Source organism: Calliphora vicina, chromosome 3, assembly GCF_958450345.1.
Source record: "Calliphora vicina chromosome 3, idCalVici1.1, whole genome shotgun sequence".
Taxonomy (NCBI): Eukaryota; Metazoa; Arthropoda; class Insecta; order Diptera; family Calliphoridae; genus Calliphora; species Calliphora vicina.
The window spans coordinates 98,701,632-98,725,282 of NC_088782.1; positions in this window are offsets into that span (position 1 = coordinate 98,701,632).

Below are 23,651 nucleotides of genomic sequence, written 5' to 3' on the forward strand. Positions count from 1 at the left end.
TCTTTCATAAGAGTGTCGTAAACACATTTTTGTTGTTGATTAAACAATGCAAAGTTTGTTTGATCTGATTCCCTCAAGGCATCGTAATCATATTGTCTTTCCCATCGCAACGCTTGCTTAAATCCGACGATTGGGAGCTGTCATGCCTAACTCAGATACTGTCTTGTTCGACATCATCAAGCACATGTCCTCAATTAATATCAAAGCCACGATGTAAACTTTTTCGCTCAGTTGCAAAATTTTGATTTGCGACTTTCTGTTTGCTCCACATCTTTGCATTTGCTCCACAAATCGTTCGGTTTAGATGGGAAGCATGTTGAGGTAATTATCGAAACAAATTTATAGAAATAAATATGAAACCAAATTTCACTCGCATAAAGAGGAAGTGTTGTCGAGTTTATGTTTTGAACTTGGACCTCATGGGCCCAACAGGGGTGCGACCAAGGGTCCTCAAAGTAGGACACCTCTGTTACATTTTTATAACGATCCTATTTCATCATTTGTGTTTCTATTTCCAAAAAAATACATATATAAAATCTCCTCATCGAGCACTACAAAACACCTTCTAGTAGCTATCAATTTCTCTTATAGCTTAGGAGCTATTTTGAAAATTAAATTTTCAACATTTTTACTCACCCTTCAGCAGTTGTTTGATAACAGCGAATCCAAATATTTCCCGATTGTCTCCATGAGTGTCAAATAGAAAAAGAATTGTTGAAGAATAATGACTAAGTCCAAAGTTATATGCATTCGAATTTAAAAAATTTTAAAAAGGCGATTTATCGCTCATTTTTGGGGAAAAAAGGACTTTTTTCTTTGCAGTTATCGCAAAAAATGTCTAAGAGGATGTATAAGTTTATACTTTTTGAAAATCTAACTTTTCATAAAATATTCAAAATAAAAAAATAATTGAAGATTGTTGATACCGAGGGGACCAGGTCCATTAAAAAAACATCTATTTTGTATGTAAAATTCAACTTTCAGGCAAAAATTCTCAAATTGAAAATTCGATATCAAAATATAGTAACCGAATAGAGTAACCAATATGTTTGCAAAGGGTTTCGATAGCCTCGACCCTGGTATGGATATTACAGCCAAAAAACTAAAAATTACCATTTTTGAAATTTTTCAACACTTTTCATTCAAATGGGACTTACCTTTTAAAAGTTACATATTTATTTCCCTCAATTTTTTTTCTATACCACTGTGCAATGTTCTTATTTATTTGATGAGCATTTGACGAAAGAACAGCATCTTCGAGTGTGTATTCCCAATGAGTGTCATTCTCTAACAATCGCAAGCATTGACACGCTTTTCTATGCGTATCACACAATTCACCACGAACTTTGACTAATAGCACTGTCCAACAAATTGAGACTTTTTGATTGGAACAGTATAGCGACCCTATAATTCTGAAAGGGCATGTTGAGTAGATCATTTTTGTAGAATAAACTTATAGTCCACCTTGTAGGAATTTTATTTTACAGTGGGTCAAAGTTTTCATTTTTTGATCGAAGGGAGCAGCATACTAACTGAAAAAAATATTGTAAGTTAATGTCTAAGAGAATTCTTATTGTCAGAGTTATATTGTGGAATTTTATGGGGATCATTTTTGTGGAAGATCTTAATGCTCTAGCTCCTTTCCTTAGGCGTAAATTTCACCCTATTTTTGAGAAAATTAAAAAAAAGTCCTTTCAAAGGGGACAGTTAAGGATTAAAATATTCGACGAACATTTTTGCGGGAAAATTTCAGGGGGGGTCACCAAAAATACCAAAGATGTAGATAAAGCACTTTACGCTTAATTAGCAAAATTGCACGCCACCTTGGGTCTCACATTTTTTAAAAAAATCGCCAAAAATGTATTTATAATACGAATAAGCTGATATTTAAAATATAAATAGCCCCAGAGAAGATCTACAAAAATATATATACATACTAGCTGACCCGGTGCGCTTCGCCACCCCAATTAGAAGAAAGATATAGTACTATCAAGTCTCACTTTGTAAATCTAATTGTAAATGTCTAACTTCATATTTCTGGGTCCATTATTATAGAAAATTCAAAATGTGTTCCTAATTTTAAATTTTTAAGTTTATTATTATAAAATATTCAAAAAGTACCATTGCAATAAGGAAATAGTACCATTGATTATCACTTTTAAATTCGCATTCACTAAACCATAACCCGTCAAGTTTGAATTTTAGATTTGTATATCATTTACTATATTATCAACTAATTTTGTTTCTATAATACTTAATATTTAATAAATTATCACAAAACCGACCGTTTTTTAATTTTTTAAAACCGAAACCGCGGTTTTGAAATTCTTCGATTTTTTGGAAACTCTAGGTCCATTATTATAGGAAATTCAAAAAAGTACCATTAGAATATATAAAAAGTACCAAAAATCCCCCACTTGTGGATTCCCACTCACTCGGGTAAATATAAGCTTAATTTCATGGCTTTAGGTTCATTGATGAAGAAATTACAAAAAGTACCATTCGAATAAAGAAAAAGTACCATAAAGTCTACCCCTAGAATTCTCACTTAGGACCATATATGCTTAATTTCATGTTTCTAAGTTCATTGTTATAGAAAATTCAAAAAAGTACCATTAGAAATACAAAAATTACCAAAAAGTCTCCCCATAGAATTCTCACTCACTTTAGAACATATACGATTAATTTCATATCTCTATGACCATTATTACAGAAAATTCAATAAGTACAGCTACAATATATAAAAAGTACCAGAAATCAGGCACTTGTGGTCACTCCGGTCCATATAAGCTTTACTTCATGTTTCTAGGTTCATTGGTGAAGAAAGTACAAAAAGTACCATTAGAATAAAGAAAAAGTACCAAAAAGTCTCCAAATAGAATTCTCACTGACCATGTATGATTAATTTCATGTTCCTAAGTCCATTTTTATAGAAAATTAAAAAAAGTACCTTTAGATGAATAAAAAAGTATCTATCAGGTATGTTCTGCAAATCACATTTTATAAAAGTGGTTTGAAATCACATAAATGGTGTTCTGAGTACATAATTTTGTGATTTTAAAACGTTCAACAAAGTCACTAATGTTTTCAAATCACTTGGTTATTTCTGCGGCTATTGAATGGAAAATATTAAAATAAATTATTTAAATAAATTAAACAATATGTCCTTTATTAATTTTCTTATAGAATTACTTGTTTTATTAAAAAAACACCTACAATTTAATAAAAATCTAGAGACACCTTTTCTGCTGTAATAAGTTTATTTGCTTTTGTGATTTCTTTTGTGGTTTCAGGTTTGTTTTCAGTTGTCAGCTGTTTATGATTTTCGAAAATACATGGAAGCTTGCCGGACTAAAATTTTTTAATGTTTGTCTAAAATATGTTCAATATCTTTAAATTAATTATAGAATTCGTCATAAAATTTATAATATTTGTTAGATTATATTATAAGTTATCAATATGCGTTAAGTTTTTTGCGCAAATTGGAAAAAAAAATGCAACAAAGTTGAAGCAAGTGGTAACCAAAAGCAATTGTGTACTGTGGCAGCTTTACTGTTTTGTTTTCTTTTTGACATAGTGGTTGAGCTTGCGCCATAGTTTTTGCAAAATTTTTATAAAATGTAGTTCCATTCTTTTTAATTCCATTAAAGATATAACAGAAGCTCCAGGCATTTTTTTATTTTCACTTTAATATTTCTACAAAATTATTAGCAAAACAAAACATTTAAAATAAACGAATCAGCTGTTTTCTTGTGCTTTCGAAAATTTAAAATCACACCGAAAAATATAATAACAGTGTGATTTACAGAACAGGCACAAATCACATGTGTGATTTTAAAACGGTATGTGATTTGAAATCACGTGGATTACAGAACATACCTGTATAGTTCAGTTCTCACATTTAGGTACCTAAATATTATACCCTATTCCTAACACTAACTTCACCCAGATACATATCAGCTAACTTTAATGTCGCTAACTGAAATAATTTAAAATGTTAAAAAAGTACCATTAGGAGAAAAGTACCAATTTCCCTTTTCTTCCTTGAATACCCCTCAAGTTTGAAATTTAAAAATATTCCATTTTGCCAAAATTGTTTATGCTACAGGCATGTCTCAAAATATTAAAATCTGTGTTAATGTGCCCAAGAATAAATATGTTTTAAAAAAAGTACCAAACTGTTTACCCGGATTTGGCCCAATATACACCTTGGTAGTCGAGTTCCAAATAACACCCTGTTAGTTAATTTTTGTATGAATCCAGGAACCAACGTTAAAAAAATTCCCGATTTTATCCCCTTTTTGGTACCTTTTTTATCCCCATTGAGGTGGTAAAATTTTATTCAAATGAATTTCTGTAACGTGGTGGGAGCTCATAATAAAATATTCGTATGTCTATGTCAAATTATAGAAAAACATATTTTATGAAAAAGTACCAAAAATAAACACAATTTTTATCCCTTAAGGGTTCGAATTTCCAAAAGTACCAAACTTATATTTTTTATTTTTTGATAAGTAAATATTTTGATTTAAAATTTGATTCTATGTTTAGTGGTTTAAAAGATATATAGGGTGCCAAAAAAGTACCAAAATACAGTTTTTACCCGTTTTCTCCCCTAAAAGTTTCGAATTTCGAAAAAGTACGAAACACCTGTCAGCTTATTTTTTGAATGGAGTAACATGCAATTTTAAGTTTCTTTTGAAGATATAAGGTTACCGAATTTACCCGTTTTTACCCTTTTTTACCCCCTAAAAGTTCGAATTTCCAAAAATCCCTTCTTATCGGATCGTTTTGGGGAGAGAACAACTCACAGTTTCGTGATTCTAACTTCAGCCGTTTGGGCTATGCGATGATGAATCAGTCCGTCAGTGAGTCAGTAACGTTACTCTATATATAGATGTATATATAGATGTAAATTTTCACTTTTAGGTCAAGAGTTATTTATGTTTATTTATTTTTTTTAAATTTGTTCCATCTTTTTTTAGTTTTTTAGATATGTCGGCCCTTCGGTGGTTCGAAATTGTTTTTTGAAAATATCACCTATATTCGCGATAAAATTTCGAATACTATAAAAACAAATTCCTAACAGTCATATCGTCCCTATAAAAAGTTACACGCATCCAAAGTTGGTACATGAAAAAATGGCCGTATTTTTTATATACAGTGAGCCGCAAAAGTGAGTATACACCAAAAATTATTGGATATTTTTTAAGATAATGAAAATTCTAAAATTTATCCATGATTAAAATTTTTAAGTTTCGGTTTGATAGAGATTGGCTTGAATAATATCTTTGGTTGTGAAAAATATAGATTTAAGTCGGACTATAATGTTTTTCATGATCTTAAAAAATCAAAAAATTCGCTGCTGTTTACTCACTTTTGAGGCTCACTGTATGTATATTTTCTTTTGTAGAAAAAAATTTTCTTCGGGACTATATAAAATTTGTACATGATTCGAAAAGAGAACCTATTGCAAAATCGTAGAAAGTAAAACTTGGCTCACATAAGTGGACCTAGTCGCCTCCAGACTTATCCAAACTTTGCCATTTAAAAAAAAAAATTTTGGTTTGAGCAAAAAATTCTAAAAAGGCAAAGCACCGATCCTCGAAAAAGCTCCATACGTATATAGCCCTATATCTTATTTAAACAATTACAAAGTTATTTTACTATGACACATTAAATAACGTCGCCGTAGGGTGTTTTCTGTTTTTGAACACATTTTCCCGTATTAGGAATTTTGGTATTTGAAAATAAAAAGTGTTAAAGATTATATTTCCATTGCTGTAAGGACATTTGGATCTACACTATTTCCAAATTTTGTTATAATATCTTTAACCGTTAAAATTTTATACTAATTACAATTTTATATTTTTGTTCATGGAAAATCCCAATATTCAAATTTTTTAGTTTCTATGATAAATGAAGTCCGAAAAATTCATAAAATTATTTCATTTCACTAAACTGTTAATCCTCAGGTCCTAAGGTTTTCACCAATACCAACTACTTATACAAAAAGCTTATATTTGTTCATCAGGAGCTCCACAAACCTTGCTCCCTTTTGAAAATTTTTAATGTTCTTTTGTATATTCCAGTGTTTAAAAAACTAGACTACAAGTAGCAGTAGCAACGAAAGAACACAAGTAGTCCAGTTAAAAAATTAATAAATAGCAGTAGTTGTAGTAGTACTAATAAAAGAAAAATTTAATATTAGCAGAGTAATTTATTTTCTATTGCTACCTTAAAAAAGAAAAAGTTTTGATATAGCAGTCATTAGTTTTTTATTAATTCTGCTACTTTTAAAATTTAGTAGTAATAGAAGTAGCAGTTGAGGTAGTAGAAGAAGTAGCAGTTAAGTAGCAGTTGAAGTAGCAGCTAAGTAGCAGTTGAGGTAGCAATAAAATAAGTCAAAAATAAAAATCTTCAGCCAAAAAAGTATATTATGTGTTGTTGTTGTGAATGTATATTTGTGTAAGTTGGTCGTGTTGTAAACAAAAGTGCGGCTTTTTTGTTATACACACAGAAAACACGATCATTCTGTTAGCAACACGAACATCTGCGACGAATAAAAACGAATAATTCTTTCAAACTCTCTCAAAACAAAAACAACACACAGTGTTTAATTATGTCAATTTTGGTGTTATGACTAAAGATTTTCTTTTTTGACTACTTTTATTGCTACCTTAACTGCTGCATCAACTGCTACCTTAAAAATTAAAACTCGATATAGAGTAGTAGCAATGATTTGTATTTTTATGCTACTACTCCATTTACAATTCATGTTTTATTACTACTGCTCTGTTAAGAGTTTTATATTTTGAAGGCAGCAGTAGTTTTAAAAAACAAGAAAACGAAAAAAGACAAATGCTACTGCTACCGCTACCGCTACATACACTTTTCTGAAGCAGTAGTTGTAGCAACAGTTAAAAATTTGTTAGTTGTCGTAGCTTTTTAAACACTGGTATATTCCATGCAAAATGTGTTTTTTGAAAAAACGTAAAAAATATGGCCATTTTTACATGTTCCAACTTTGGATGCGTGCAACTTTTTATAGGGACAACATAACTGTTAACAAGTTATTTTTATAGTATTCGAAATTTTATCCCAAATATTGCTGATATTTAAAAAAACTATTTCGAACTAAAAACTAAAAAAAGATGGAACAAATTTAAAAAAAATAAATAAATAAACATAAATAACTCTTGACCTAAAAGTGATAATTTACATATGTATATATATTTTTGTAGATCTTCTCTAGGACTGTTTATATTTTAAATATCAGCTCATTCCGATCATAAATAGATTTTTTGTTATTTTTTTAAAAATAACAATAAATAAAATAAATAATCTTGCGAATTAAGCGTAAAGAGCTTTATTTACAACTTTGGTATCTTTGGTGAGCCCCACTGAAATTTTCCGACAAAAATTTTCGTAGAATATTTTAAACCTTAAATGTCCTTTTTGAAAGGACTTTATTTGATTTTCTCAAAATAAGGGTCAAATTGACCCCTAAAGAGAGGAGCTAAAGGGTTAAGATCTTCCACAAAAATGATCCCCATACAATTCCATAATATAACTCTGACCATAAGAATTCTCTCAGATATTAACTTACAACATTTTTTTTCAGCTTGACCCACTGTAAAAAATGCCCTTTCAGAATTATAGGGTCGCTATTCTGTTCCAAAAATGCTGTTGGACAGTGTAGCAAACGCAAATAGAAACACTCATCGTTTCAGTGTAATTGCATAGCAACCCATTCGTTGAAAGTCTCCACATTAACTCCAATCACAGCTATGTCACTGCCTTTGGTCACATATTTACAGATGAATTTGATGGATATCACGGAATGGCAAGATTCGACGTTGATGTTACACTTTGCACAATACGGAACAACTTAACGGATAAAACTACCCGACGTTTGTGGTCTATCGGGAACATTTAAACAACAATTACCCAAATTGGTCCAAGCGTTTTGCAATTTTAGATATATCGAAAAAAGTAGTCGTAAATGTGGGCGTTGTCAATTTTCATATCACGTAAAACTTAAATTGGATTACTAAGTACATTTAAAAAAAAAGAATTGGCCAAATGGGTGCATCGTTTTCCGATTTTAGGTAAATGTCCAAATCGATCCAGCCGTTCTCAACTGTTGCAATTACCAACGAAAGACATTTGATTTTTATTTATATAGATAAGAAAATCATATTCAGAGATGAGGCCCAAAAAACAAAATTGTTGAATTTGGGACTACACCAATCCACATGAGATCCAACAGCGTCCAATGCATCCTGAAAAAGTCATTGTTTTCATAGGTCCATGTTTCTTTGAGAACGACATTGGTCAGGTCACTACTGTCAACGACAAGCGCTATATGTCGTTGATTACCAACTTCTTTTGGATTGAATTGAATTGGACACTCTGCACGAGGGCTTTGAGGTCATGTTAATTTTTCGTGGAGGTAAAGTGAAGTGGTCACCGAGATCGTACGATTTGACCCCGTTAGTTCGCAGGTCCATGGGAATAAGCCACGAACCACAGTGGTCCTCGTAGCCAACATAACCAATGGCATAGGTCAAATTTGGCATGATTTATGAGGCAGAGTCATGGAAGATGTGACATTTCGCATTTGCGCCACCCAGTGAAGCAGTGGCATGCAAACCAATATCCTTATGCAAAACTTTCCATAAAGTGGATGAACGGAAGTTTAATTGTTGGATAATCATCAACATAACAATGTACAGGATCTTTCGGGATAAGTATTATGAGCAGCAATAAAAGTATTGCGTTAACGATACATATTTTCTCGAATTAATCGCTCTGGTGGACGATGATGACAACCTTAAAATACATGAGTATGAGTATGATGAATTGAACCATGGTTTTCAAAAAGCACCCTTTCTATCTTTATACCAAAAATTCATAAAGATATATCATTTAAATTTAAAATCCCATACTTTTGTTTAACCTAGATTTCATAATAATTACAATTTCATATTTATATTAAAATAATCATACAAATTAAAACCAACATAAGTATTATTTTTGCATAAAGTAGCAGTTTTTAACACTAATTATTTCTCAGGAATTTTATTGATATCTGCAATGGAAATTACAATGCAGATGAGACATATTTTATACATTTTGAAAACCATTAATGAACCATACAACAGAAGTACTGTAGTTAAATCCCTTTTCATTCGTTTCGTATCTGTTTTCATTTTGTTTTTGCAACTAATTACTAAGAAATACGTTAAACCTTGACTGGCATATTTGTTGCAGAAATAAAAGAACTAACAAAGATAATAAAATATTAAGTCGGAGAAGAAATGCCTCTGGTCGAAATAAATTGGTGTGTTTCCCCTACAATAATGAAGAGAAACTAAAACAAAAAACGAGGAGGAAGAGCAAAAATAGAAAAGTAAAAAAACTAACAAATAGTATAAAACCATGAACTTTACACCAAAAACTTGTTTGCAACATGTTATTTAGAAATGTACATTTTCTCTATAGCTGCCAGCGAACAACCAAAAAAAAAACAGAAAACAGTGAGAAGTTGAACAGAAGATGCCTTGCAACATAAACAAAGTTTCAGTTTCTTTTTTATTTCTGGTTTTCTTTTTGATCAATGTAACACAAAATTTTTTTTGTAGTTAGAAAATTCTTTTTATACCTTTAGGTTGATATTCCGCCATAGAATTCTCGTACTCAGCCATAGAGTCAGTCATGCATTCATTCCAGTAGCATTCGCAACTTGACGTAGTTTATGCTTTCCGGTCATTTTTTTTAATGCTGAGCAAACTGATTAATTGCCACTTGAGCCGAAAACGCGTAGAAACAAGACAGTTTTCCTGCACATTTTTTTTCTACATTTCACTTGAGTTGCATCACCTTACCGTGAATATTGTGCCCCACTCAATACGTTTCCTTTTAACAAAATATTTGTTTTTTTTTTACTTTTTTAACCCTTTCGTTTTTAATGTTTCTGTTGGCCAGTGTTGCCAATTTGGCTTTTCTGAGGTTATTTTTTTTTGCAATTTATATAAAAAAACAAGTAAGAGTACTATATTCGGCCGTGCCGAATCATAAATACCCTCCACCTAAATATGATGGAATAAAACCTGAAATAATATAACAATTGTTAGAAAGACTAGTTTACGCAGATTTTATTTCAAATCTACAAAAAATTGTATCTAATTCAGCAATTTGTAACTGAAATTCCTATTAGAACGTATGAAATTTAACAATTTATATAATTAATAATTAGTTAATACGTTTGGATCAACATTTTTCCCTTTTAACCTCAAGTGAAGAAACAGAGTATAAAAAAGGGTATACAAATATATTTAGACAAATTTCAAAATATTTGGTTGTGCAACTTATGTGGGAGCTATGACCTATTATGATTCGATTGTCATAAAATATTTTTACGTGATTTTTATGTATTTATATGATAGCTGTGGCCAATTATGGACAAATATTCACAAAATTCAGTATTATAATTTTTGAATACAAATTACTGATCTGTATACTATTTTGGTTTAATATATGGATGCTATGACCTATTATGGTCCTAAGTATTTAAGGGCTATTTTCAAGAATTTCATATAAACAACGCTATTAACAAGAGTGAATCTTGTATGGGAGCTATGCCGAATTATGCACCAATATTTAAATAATCTTGTAGTACTATTCTTGGATACAAATTACTCATCGGTGTAAAATTTTGGTTGAGTGTAGATTTTTATGGATATTTGTGCAGGGTAATGTGTTTTCCTGAAGTAGTTCTTATATGGAGGTTATGACCAATTATGGGCCTATCATCATAAAATTTGGTACATCGATTTTTGTATATATTGAATAAATTTGTTTTGAATTTCAACCTGATAACTATATTTGTAAGAAATTTATGAGGATATTAGTGATTTTCGGGAGTGGACCTTATATGGGAGCTATGGTTAAATATGGACCGATATTCACAAAATCCAGAAGTATGATTACTGGATTCAAATTACTGGATCTGTGCGTAATTTCATTTTGATATCGATATGTTTTTAATACTTTTTAAGGTTAATATCTTTTTTCGGAAATGGGCCTTATAGGGGAGCTATAACCAATTATCGGCCAATCTGCATAAAATTTGGTACAGTGATATCTATATATATGAGTATAATTTTTGTCGAATTTTAGCATGATAAATGTATTTATAAGAGATTTATGAGTACTTAACTGATTTTTGGAAGTGGACCTTATATGTGAGCTATGCTCAACTATGGACCGATAATCACAAAATCTAGTAGTATGATTTCTAAATATAAACTATGGATGTGTGTGAAATTTTGTTTTTATATTGATATTTTTTAGATATTTATGTAGGTTATTGTGTTTTTCGGAAGTGGTCCTTATATGGGAGCTATAACCAATTATCGGCTGATCTTCATAGAATTAGGTACAGCGATTTTGGTATATATGGGGATTATTCATGTCGAATTTCAACTTGATAGCGATATTTATAAGACATTTATGCTTATTTAAGAGATTTTCGGAAGTGTACTTTATATGGGGGCTATGGTCAAATATGGGCCGATCCACGAAAAATTTTGTAATATAATTTCTTTTACCACGAAACTTATTTTCGCTGAATTTCATGTGGATATTCCTATTCTGTAGGCATTTATAGACAATATAACCATATTTCGGGAAGATATTTGTATGGTGTCTAGGAGAAATCTTGGACCGATTCTTATAATTTTAACCAGAGTTACTCCTTTTATCATAAAAGTAACGAGTGCAAAATTTTATGATATTAGCTGCAATATATTTACAAAAAATGTCCAATAATATGTGAAAATTATCAATTTTTTTTGAGGTTGTCCCACATTCTCATTCATAACTTTGGTTCCACTGTACCGATTTCGCTGATTTTCAATACGAAACTGCTTAGGACAACAATAAACATTTTTCTTGCAACTCTACTAAGTTTGTTTGCGTATTTTGGACGTGAGCGTGTTTTACACAGACGGACAGACAGACGGACATGGCTCAATCGATTTAGAATTTCATAAGGATCTATAATATATATACTTTGTTGGGTCTCAGATAAATATTTCTCAATGTTACACACGGAATGACAAACTTATATATACCCTCATTTACCACTTATGGTGGTGGAGGGTATAAAATGGGTATATATATTTAGACAAATTTCAAGATATTGGGTTGTGGGACTTATGTGGGAGCTATGATGACCTATTATGATTCGATTGTCATAAAATATTTTTACGTGATGTTTATGTATTTATATGAGAGCTGTTGCCAAATATGGACCGATATTCGCAAAATTCAGTAGTATGATTTTAAAAACTACTGATCTGTGTACTATTTTGATTCAATATATGGAACCTATGACCTATTATGGGCCTAAGTATTTGAGTGCTATTTTTGTACAATTTCATATAAACAACGCCATTAACAAGAGTGGATCTTATATGGGAGCTATGACGAATTATGGACCAATATTTAAAAAATCTTGTAGTACGATTCTTGGATACAAATTACTGATCAGTGTAAAATTTTGGTTCAGTACAGATTATTTTGGATATTTGTGAAGGTTAATGTGTTTTCCGGAAGTGGTTCTTATGTGGAGGCTATGACCAATTATGGCCCTATCATCGTAACATTTGGTACATCGATTTTTGTATATATTGAAAAAATTTGTTTCGAATTTCAACCTGATAAATATATTTGTAAGAAATTTATGACGAGTTTAGTGATTTTCGAGAGTGGACCTTACATGGGAGCTATGGTTAAATATGGACCGATATTCACAGTAGTATGATTGCTGGATACAAATTACTGATCTGTGCGTAAGTTCATTTTAATATCGATTTGTTTTAAGTATTTATTAAGGTTAATATCTTTTTCGGAAATGGGCCTTATAGCTATGACCAATTATCGGCCAATCTGCGTAAAATATGGTACAGAAGTTTCTATGTATATACTTATTATTTTTGTTGAATTTTAGGATGATAGAGCTATTTATAAGAGATTTATGAGTACTTAACTGATTTTCAGAAGTGGACCTTATATGGGAGCTATGGTCAAATATGGACCGATATTCACAAAATCCCGTAGTATGATTTCTGAATATAAATTAGAGATTTGTATAAAATTTTGTTTTGGTATTTATATTTTTCAGATATTTATATAGGTTAATGTGTTTTTCGGAAGTGGTCCTTATATGGGAGCTATAACCAATTATTGGCCGATCTTCATAGAATTAGGTATAGCGATTTTGGCAGATATTGGGACTATTTATGACGAATTTAAACTTAATAGCGATATTAATAATACATTTATGCTTATTTAAGTGATTTTCGGAATTGAACTTTATATGGGGGCTATGGTCAAATATGGGCCGATCTACAAAAACTTTGGTGTTGTGATTTTTTTAAGCACATAACTTATTTTTCCTGAATTTTGTGTGGATACTGTAATTTGGTAGGCATTTACAGACCCTATTTCGGGAAGAAATTTGTATGGGGGCTAGGAGAAATCATGGACCGATTCCTATAATTTTTACCAAAGTTAGTCCTTTTAATATAAAAATAATTTGTGCAAAATTTGATGGTATTATCTGCGATATATTTGCACATATAACAAAAACAATTTTAAAATTATCATGTTTTGTTTTAGGTTGTCTCACATTTTGGTTCATAACTGTGGGTCCACTGAACCGATGTTGCTGATTTTCAATACCAAACAGCTTACCAATTTTGTTTGTCTATTTTGGACGTGAGCGTGTTTTACACAGATAGACAGACGGACGGACAGACAGACGGACATAGCTCAATCGACTTAGAATTTCATAAAGATCAATAATATATATACTTTGTTGGGTCTCAGATGAATATTTCTCAATGTTACACACGGAATGACAAACTTATATATACCCTCATTCACGACTTATGGTTGTGGAGGGTATAAAAAGGGTATACAAATATATTTAGACAAATTTCAAAATATTTGGTTGTGGCACTTATGTGGGAGCTATTATGATTCGATTGTCATAAAATATTTTTACGTGATATTTATGTATTTATATGAGAGCTGTTGCCAAATATGGACCGATATTCGCAAAATTCAGTATTATAATTTTTTTTGAATACAAATTACTGATCTGTGTACTATTTTGGTTTAATATATGGATGCTATGACCTATTATGGTCCTAAGTATTTAAGGGCTATTTTTGTAGAATTTCATATAAACAACGCTACTAACAAGAGTGGATCTTGTATGGGAGCTATGCCGAATTATGGACAAATATTTAAAAAATATTGTAGTACGATTCTTGGATACAAATTACTTATCGGTGTAAAATTTTGGTTCAGTATAGATTTTTTTGGATATTTGTGCAGGTTAATGTGTATTCCTGAAGTGGTTCTTATATGGAGGTTATGACCAATTATGGGCCTATCATCATAAAATTTGGTACATTGATTTTTGAATATATTGAATAAATTTTTTTTGAATTTGAACCTGATAACTATATTTGTAAGAAATTTATGAAGATTTTAGTGATTTTAGATATGGGAGCTATGGTTAAATATGGACCGATATTCACAAAATCCAGTAGTATGAATTCTAAATATAAACTACGGATGTCTGTGAAGTTTTGTTATGATATTTATATTTTTGAGATATTTATGTAGGTTATTGTGTTTTTCGGAAGTGGTCCTTATATGGGAGCTATAACCAATTATCGGCCGATCTTCATAGAATTAGGTACAGCGATTTTGGTGTATATGGGGATTATTTATGTCGAATTTGAACTTGAAAGCGACATTAATAAGACATTTATGCTTATTTAAGAGATTTTCGGAAGTGTACTTTATATGGGGGCTATGGTCAAATATGGGCCGATCCACGAAAAATTTTGTAATATAATTTTTTTTACCACGAGATTTATTTTTGCTGAATTTTATATGGATATTCCTATTCTGTAGGCATTTATAGACCATAGAACCATATTTTGGGAAGAAATTTGTATGGGGGCCAGGAGAAATATTGGACCGATTGTTATAATTTTCACCAGATTTACTCCTTTTATCATAAAAGTAACGAGTGCAAAATTTTATGATATTAGCTGCAATATATTTACAAAAAATTTCCAATTTTGTGAAAACAAAGCGCCATATGCGGGAAGTTGTGCTTTACTTCTTTAATATGAAAAAACTGTTCCATGAAGACTGTTTACATTCTCAACAAGAGCTTCCAAAATCATTGGGATCTATTCAATCAGCAATTTCAAAGGATTCATCCAAAGTCACTGTAATTTGTATCATATGAATTGAAGCTAGGAGACCTTGAAAGACGATTTTGTATATCTGAAAAGCTGCTTGAACGCTATAAAAGAAAATCAAGTTTGCACCGAATCCATTATAATAACCCGAAGCGTAAGAGATCATATGTGAAGCCCGAACGACCAGTAGAATCGACACCAAAGCCAAATATCAATGGCGCTAAGGTAATGCTTATGAGTTGCTGAAATCTGGCAAGACCAGCACAAGAACTGTAGAGAACGCAACCGATTCATTTGAAGAGAGCATTGGCCGAAATATGCCCAGAATATACGGCCAGAACTGAATTCGTAATATTCCATCATGACAACATGATGCAATACTTGTTAAAAACTATTTCGAAATAAGTGGTTGGGAAGTTCTGCCTCATCCGCCTTATAGTCCAGACCTTGCCCCATCCGACTACTATTGGCTTCGTTTGATGCAGAACGCTCTCTCTGGGCTACGCTTCCCTTCAGAGTATGCGAAATAGGCTTGATTCTTTCTTGGATTCAAAATTTAAGTCATACACCAATCCATTATTGTTAAACAATTTTTACAACAATTTACCTCTTTTATCGAGGTTCAAATATTTTTACAAATAAAGCTTGAGTGTCTGTAATTCTCAAACACTCTATAGTTTTATATGTTTAGTTTTTCTAAAGCCTTTTGGGAAAAGGTTTCCTGATGATCTGGCCTAAGCAACCAGTGAAATGCGCATTGGAACTAGCTTATCCCCCAACAATAAATTTCAGTGAATTTATCAAATTAAAACTTGGGAATTTAGCATAAAACAAGTTTACTAAAATACTAATTTTGTATTCCCGAACAACCTTTTAACAACAAATAATAAATGATATAAAATCGCTCAATTTCAATTGCATATAACCTTTTAACCGCTTATCCTATTTTTACAATATTGATCTCGTAGTAATGCTTCAATATATGTATTTCCCTAAAAATCATTTTCTTTTGATCACATGATATTAAAGTCATTGAACAAATACAGAGAAAACAGATTCGTGATAGCAACCGAATTTGTTGCCAATCGAATGATTCGGTTGCAGACATAGAATTTTTCGGTTCTATCAAGAGAAAGTCAGTTGATAAAGAAGAATTTCAGTTGAAGCAACCAAACTTTTGTTACCCCTTCTAAAATTCGGTTGCTACGACTATCTGTTTTCTCTGTGCAAGATAACTCAAAAAATATATATTCCGGTGTTTAATGATATTCCTGAATTATAAGCCACTGATTGGCTCACAACACCTAATTTAGAGTGGGATCATGATAGATCTCGAAATAATTAACATTTTGTAATCTTTCTAAGAATAATCAGAAAATTTTAAATACATTTTTAGTCATATCTTTGTAAGTAGTTTTTAGTGTTACGAGTGTTTACTTATTTTTTATTAAAAAATTAAAAAGTCAATATAGCTTTTTTTCCAGCTCCTGGCAACACTACTGTTGGCATTCGTTATATACAAACGGTGGTTTAAAATATGCCTGGTTTCAGTTAATAACTTCACAAACAATAAATTTCAATATCTGAAATGGTTATTTCGTATTTCTTACTTCTTTGTCAAGGAAACTTTATATATAAGATCTTTAAGCTACAAGGTAGTTATTTTCATTAACTTTAAAATAATTATCCCCCCATTTTAACCCCATTAAGAGCTAATTTCCATTTTTGTTCTGTTATAATAAATACTGGACTTCATGTTATACATTTCTTAAGTTTCATCAAAATCGCCCCAAAAATAAATAACATTGCGCAATCTTTAATTTAGAAATTTTAAATATTGAAAAATTGTACATTTGACCTTTCAGAGTATATTTAGAATTATATGTACTATAACATTCTGAATAGGTTTTACTTAAAATTCAGAACAGTAAGGAAATTGAGCTCATTCACCAAAATATGGCCAAATTAGCTTTACTCGAAAATTTCAAAATTAAAATCGCAGGTGCGGAAAAACTATAGGAGATATTTTTATAATTTTTTCATATTTTTATTCCCTATTATATTCTCAATAAATCAAAATGAGATGATCAAGAAATTCTGAAATTGGTTTAACAAAATTATTAAAATTTTGAAAATGGAGTTTTGAAACTACCGTTAAAAAAATTTATTTTTTTGGTCATACCTGCGAATAGGTTAACGGTATCCTACGAAGACAAAAACTTATATACAATTAAATATGGATTTATTTTAAGTAAAAATGAGCTTTTATTTTAATATTTCTCAAAATATGTTAATTTTGTTCCTACATTTCTGATTCTAGTGGCCTGAGACAAGTTATTGGCCTAGAGGATTTTTAATAACTTTAACATTTTTTTGACCAATTTCTGTTTTTTATGTCTCATTAGAACGATAATTACGTACACATTTCTCTTCTTTTAAACTAAATTGCGAAAATAAATTTTTAATGGCAACATTTTTACAAAAACTGAAAAAATTGCATTTTTACCCCTTGTAAATGCATCTCAAAACTTCAGAGGGCTTGCGGGACGTCTTAACCCCAACCAATTTACCTAAAACTTTTTCGGGATGATTTTTTCACCAAACTGAGACTGGCAAAAATCCAACTTTCGTTTATTAAGGGCCAGTCTAATAGCCATATATCCGAATCTTATATACCCTTCACCAAATTATACTTCAAAATACAAATATTAAATATTTTTAGGTAAACAAAATTTATTTTTTTTTCCTAAGTTGTCTTTTTTAATTTTTTAGAAAAAAAATTTTTTTTTTCGAATTATTATTTAAATTTTTTTTTTTTTTAATAAAAATTTTTGGTGAAAAAAAAATTTGGGTTAAAAAATATTGTTTCAGATTTTGACCCATTGTAAGTCCAACTTACTATGGTCGTTGCAAAGGTCTTTGAAATTTCTATCATTAGATATCCATATTGACTATATTAATGACTTAGTAATCCAGATATACAGCCTCAGAAGTGATTTTTTGAAGATCATAAAAATCATTATATTAAGACTTAAATCTTTCGTTTTGAGAACCGAATCTATTATTCAACTCAATCCCCACCAAACCGAAACTTTTAAATTTGAATCGATGAATAGATTTTAGGATTTTCATTGTCTTAAAAAAATCAAATAATTTTTGGTGTCTACTCACTTTTGAGACTCACTGTAAGTCAAAAATCAAGGTTGTCCTGGTTTTTACCTCATATTTCAGCCATTTGTGGACCGATTTTGCTGATTTTAAATAGGAATCTTATCGAAAGGAATCTTTGGATCCCGAAGATATCATGGGTCTTCAAATTGATTTCAACAGACAGACTGACGGACATGGCTTAATCGACTCCGCTATCTATAAAGATCCAGAATATATATACTTTATAGGGTCAAACTTATATATACCCTTCTCACAAAGGTGATTCGGCCGTGCCGAATCTTAAATACCCTCCACCTAAATATGATGGTATAACAACTGAAATAATATAACAATTGTTAGTAAGACTAGCTTACGCAGAAGATATTTTATTTCAAATTTACAAACAATTTTATCTAATTCAGCAATTTATAACTGAAATTCCTATTAGAACGTATGAAATTTAACAATTTATATACTTAATAATAAGTTGATAAGTTAAGTGTAGATCAATATTTTTCCTTTTTAACCTCAAGTGAAGAAACAGACTGTAAAAAGGGTATACAAATATATTTAGACAAATTTCAAGATATCGGGTTGTGGGACTTATATGGGAGCTATGACCTATTATGAGTCGATTGTCATTAAATATTTTAACGTGCTTTTTATATATTTATATGGGAGCTGTTGCCAAATATGGACCGATATTCACAAAAATTCAGTAGTATGATTTTAAAAATTACTGATCTGTGTACTATTTTGGTTCAATATATGGAAGCTATGACCAATTATGGGCCTAAGTATTTGAGTGCTATTTTTGTACAATTTCATATAAACAACGCCATTAACAAGAGTGGGAGCTATGTCGAATTATGGACCAATATTTAAAAAATCTTGTAGTACGATTCTTGAATACAAATTACTGAGCGGTGTAAAATTTTGGTTCAGTACAGATTATTTTGGATATTTGTGCAGGTTAATGGTTTTTCCGGAAGTGGTTCTTATGGTGGCTATGACCAATTATGGGCCTATCATCGTAATATTTGGTACATCGATTTTAGTATACATATATTGAACAAATTTGTTTCGAATTTCAACCTGATAACTATATTTGTAAGAAATTTATGAGAAGTTTAGTGATTTTCGGGAATGGACCTTATATGGGAGCTATGGTTAAATATGGTCCGATATTCACAGTAGTATGATTGCTGGATACAAACTACTGATCTGTGCGTAATTTCATTTTGATATCGATATCAGCCAATCTGTGTAAAATTTGGTGCAGTGATTTATATGTAAATGCTTATTATTTGTGTCGAATTTTAGCATGATAAAGCTATTTATAAGAGATTTATGAGTACTTAACTGATTTTCGGAAGTGGACCTTATATGGGAGCTATGGTCAAATATGGACCGATATTCACAAAATCTTGTAGTGTGATTTCTAAATATAAATTACTGATCTTTGTGGAATTTTGTTCTGATATTGATATTGTTTAAATATTTTTGTAGGTTAATGTGTTTTTCGAAAGTGGTCCTTATATGGACGTATAACCAATTATGGGCTGATTTTAATAGAATTGGGTACAGCGATTTTGGTATAAATGGGGACTATTTATGACGAATTTCAAGCTAATATCGATATTTATACGACATTTATGCTTATTTAAGTGATTTTCGGAAGTGAACTTTATATGGGGGCTATGGTCAAAAATTTGGTATTGTGATTTTTGTAAGCACGAAACTTATTTTTGCTAAATTTTGTGTGGATACTGCAATTTTGTAGGCATTTACAGACCAAAGAACCATATTTGTGGAAGAAATTTGTATGGGGGCTAGGAGAAATCATGGACCGATTCCTATAATTTTTACCATGATTAGTCATTTTAACATAAAAATAGCGTGTGTAAGATTTTGTGGTATTATCTGCAATATATTTGCACAAATAACAAAAACTATTTTAAAATGATCATGTTTTTTTAGGTTGTCTCACATTTTGGTTCATAACTCTTTTTCCACTAAACCGATTTAGCTGATTTTCAATACCAAACTGCTTAGGAGAACAATAAACATTTTTCTTGCAAGTTTACCAATTTTGTTTGTCTATTTTGGACGGACATAGCTCAATCGACTTAGAATTTCATAAGGATCAATAATATATATACTTTGTTGGGTCTCAGACGAATATTTCTCAATGTTACACACCGAATAACTTATATATACCCTTATTTACCACTTATGGTTTTGGAGGGTATAAAAACCTATCTTGGAATGCTTGATTTTTAGAATTTTTATGGCACAAACTACGAAGTGAAAACATTAATTTTGTGGTTGAGAGATAAACAGGGAACACGATATGTATTCCCAACAGAAAGGTTGTCATAATTTCATATCTTCGTCGTATGGTTCCACGAGAGCAATATATCTACCATAACTTTTTTAAAACCTAAAATTTGCTGGTGTCTTTCATGAATCAATTTGAGTCTTGAAACTCTTATGACGCAATGATGAGTAATTCTGGCTTTCTTTAAACCGATATGTAGAAAGTTTAAATTTAAATACTCGTATAAACGTTTTGTTTTATAAAATTGCTTAACTACATTATCGATTGAAGTTCAGCGAATTAATTAATTTATATTTCTTTTGTCAATAACATCGTTACAACATTTCTTATTAGTTTCCATATTATTTATACACTTTAGATTGAATTTCATGTGCTACAAACCGTAAAGTGGTAATTGGTTGCGGTTACAATGAGGAAAACAGATTCCAAATTACTCGTAGTCATAGTCAGTAGTAGTCGTACATTAAGATGCAACATCAGATTTGTTTCTTTTGTTTTGAGGTTTTTCAACCAAAACTAATAATGATTTTCAATTCATACTTGAATATATAAGAGAACTTAAACAATACCTATTACAACTTAAGCACCTATATATATATTGTACAAACAAAGAAATTATTGCACTTAAATTAAATTAATTATTTATTTAAAGTTAAATTATTTATTAAGAATTAAATTATTTAAATTTCAACATCTGTTTACATTTCAGCCAACACAATTTAAGCTTGATGAACATTACCATGAGTAGAAAAATAAAATAAAATAAAGAATTAAAACATAAAACGACATTGTGTGGTTCTAAGCAAATATATATACATATAAAATAGAGAAATTATCCTGTAACCTTGTGACAATGTGTATAAAGACATTTCATTTTATCTAGTGTACACTGTTGTAGGAATTGAATATTTTGATTGTAATTTTCAAAGGCAGACGTCACGTTCCATCCAACACAATAATGAGAATTGCAATAGAGAAGGACTGTCGCATTTAATAGTTCTTCGTATTTCTTTGCAACTGTGCCAGAGATTATAATTGTTTTATATAATACGGAGGTAAGTATAATTAAAATTTCTAATTCAACATTGCATACATACATATATATGAATGTATTCATACACTCGAAGCTTTAAGTAAGTAAAAACAAAATATTGAAATGTTAGGGCCTGAATCAGAAATACGACCGGAAAACAATTTGAACATTTTTGTATAAAAAACACCTAAAAATTACTTAATTTACTTTATACAAAAATTTTATATTTTGTTCCTATTTTGTTTTTTAATCATTCCCTAAATATGTATTACTTATACCAACAATAATTTTCTGAGTTTATAACTGTCATGGACCTAGCTAGCATCGTTGTTTAGCAACTTTAAGAGCAAAAAGACAAAACTAATTAAACATAAACTACAGCACAAAGAGGAGGATTCCCAAGTGCTACAAAATGAGTTTATCGTTGTGAAATTAACCCTCACTGAATAATGTGATGTCTAATTCCTTGCAATGATACCTAAATGTAGAATAATAAAATATAATTTAAGCCTAATCAGTATTTATGTTGTCGAAGGTTGAGCTATAGTTTGTTATACATTCTAAATAAATGGTTAATATTAAAGGAGGTTATGAGTAAGGCATACAATTGAAAACAAATGATGCAAAATTGGGTGGGAAATATTTTAGAGACACCACCATTTCCTCGTGAATTTAACAAAATATCAGCAGGACAAAATCTGGTAATACAACTCGGTTTTATAAAAAAAACGATTTTCGTGGGATAACCGAAAATAGACACTCTTTATAAAACCAGATTTTCGGTTAAGTCTTTGCGGTTTAGAGATCAATTTACTAAGCACCTTTTCTATAGTATTTAAAATTATTTTATTGACATGTCATCGTTTAAGTTTTTTTTGCAAAACTTTTATTAATTTGTATTAATTTAAAAATATTGTAAACCGCAGATTTTCTAAGAAACTTTCACTCATTCAATAAGAAATCAACAGAGTGCTTATTGTTCATCGAATTCAGTGTTACTTTGCTATTTCGTTTGATTGGTTAAAAAATTTAGTCAAAACAAGTAAGAGAGCTATATTCGGCTGTGCCGAATTTTATATACCCTTCACCAAATTATACTTCAAAATATTTTTTTAAATATTTTTATTTAACAAAATTTAAACTTTTTAATTTTTTTTAAATTATTTTTAAAAATTTTTTTTTCCAAATTGCATTAAAATTTTTTTTAAAAAAAAGTTTTTTCCAATTTTTTTTTTAATTTAAAAAATTTTTTTTTGGCAAAATAATTTATGAAAAAAAAATTCTGGTTAAAAAAATATTTTTCCCGATTTTGACCCATTGTAGGTCCACCTAACTATAGCCTTAAATACATCGTTGCAATGGACTTTGAAATATCTATCATTAGATATCCACATTGTCTATATTAATGACTTAGTAATCCAGATATAGATCAAAACAAGTAAGAAAGTATGGTCGGTCAAGCCCGACTTTATAATACCCTACACTAAGTAAAAGAGCAAAAACATTTTTCTTTTAAAATTTCAATAATTTATATTTTTGAGTGATTTTCGGAAGTGGGCCTTATATGGGGGCTATGACCAATTAAGGACCGATCACCATGAAATTAGGTTGTGTGATTTATGTCTAAATTAAAGTTTACTATGTTGAATTTTGTGAGTATACCAACATTTTTAAGCGATTTATGCACGTTAAAGTGTTTTTCGGAAGTGTTTTTTGTTACCGATCGTAACAAAATTTGGTGTCATGAATTTTGTATGTATAAACCTTATTTGGAGCGCAATTTGTGGAGATACATTTATAAATTAAACATTTATGACCGATAAAGTCCATT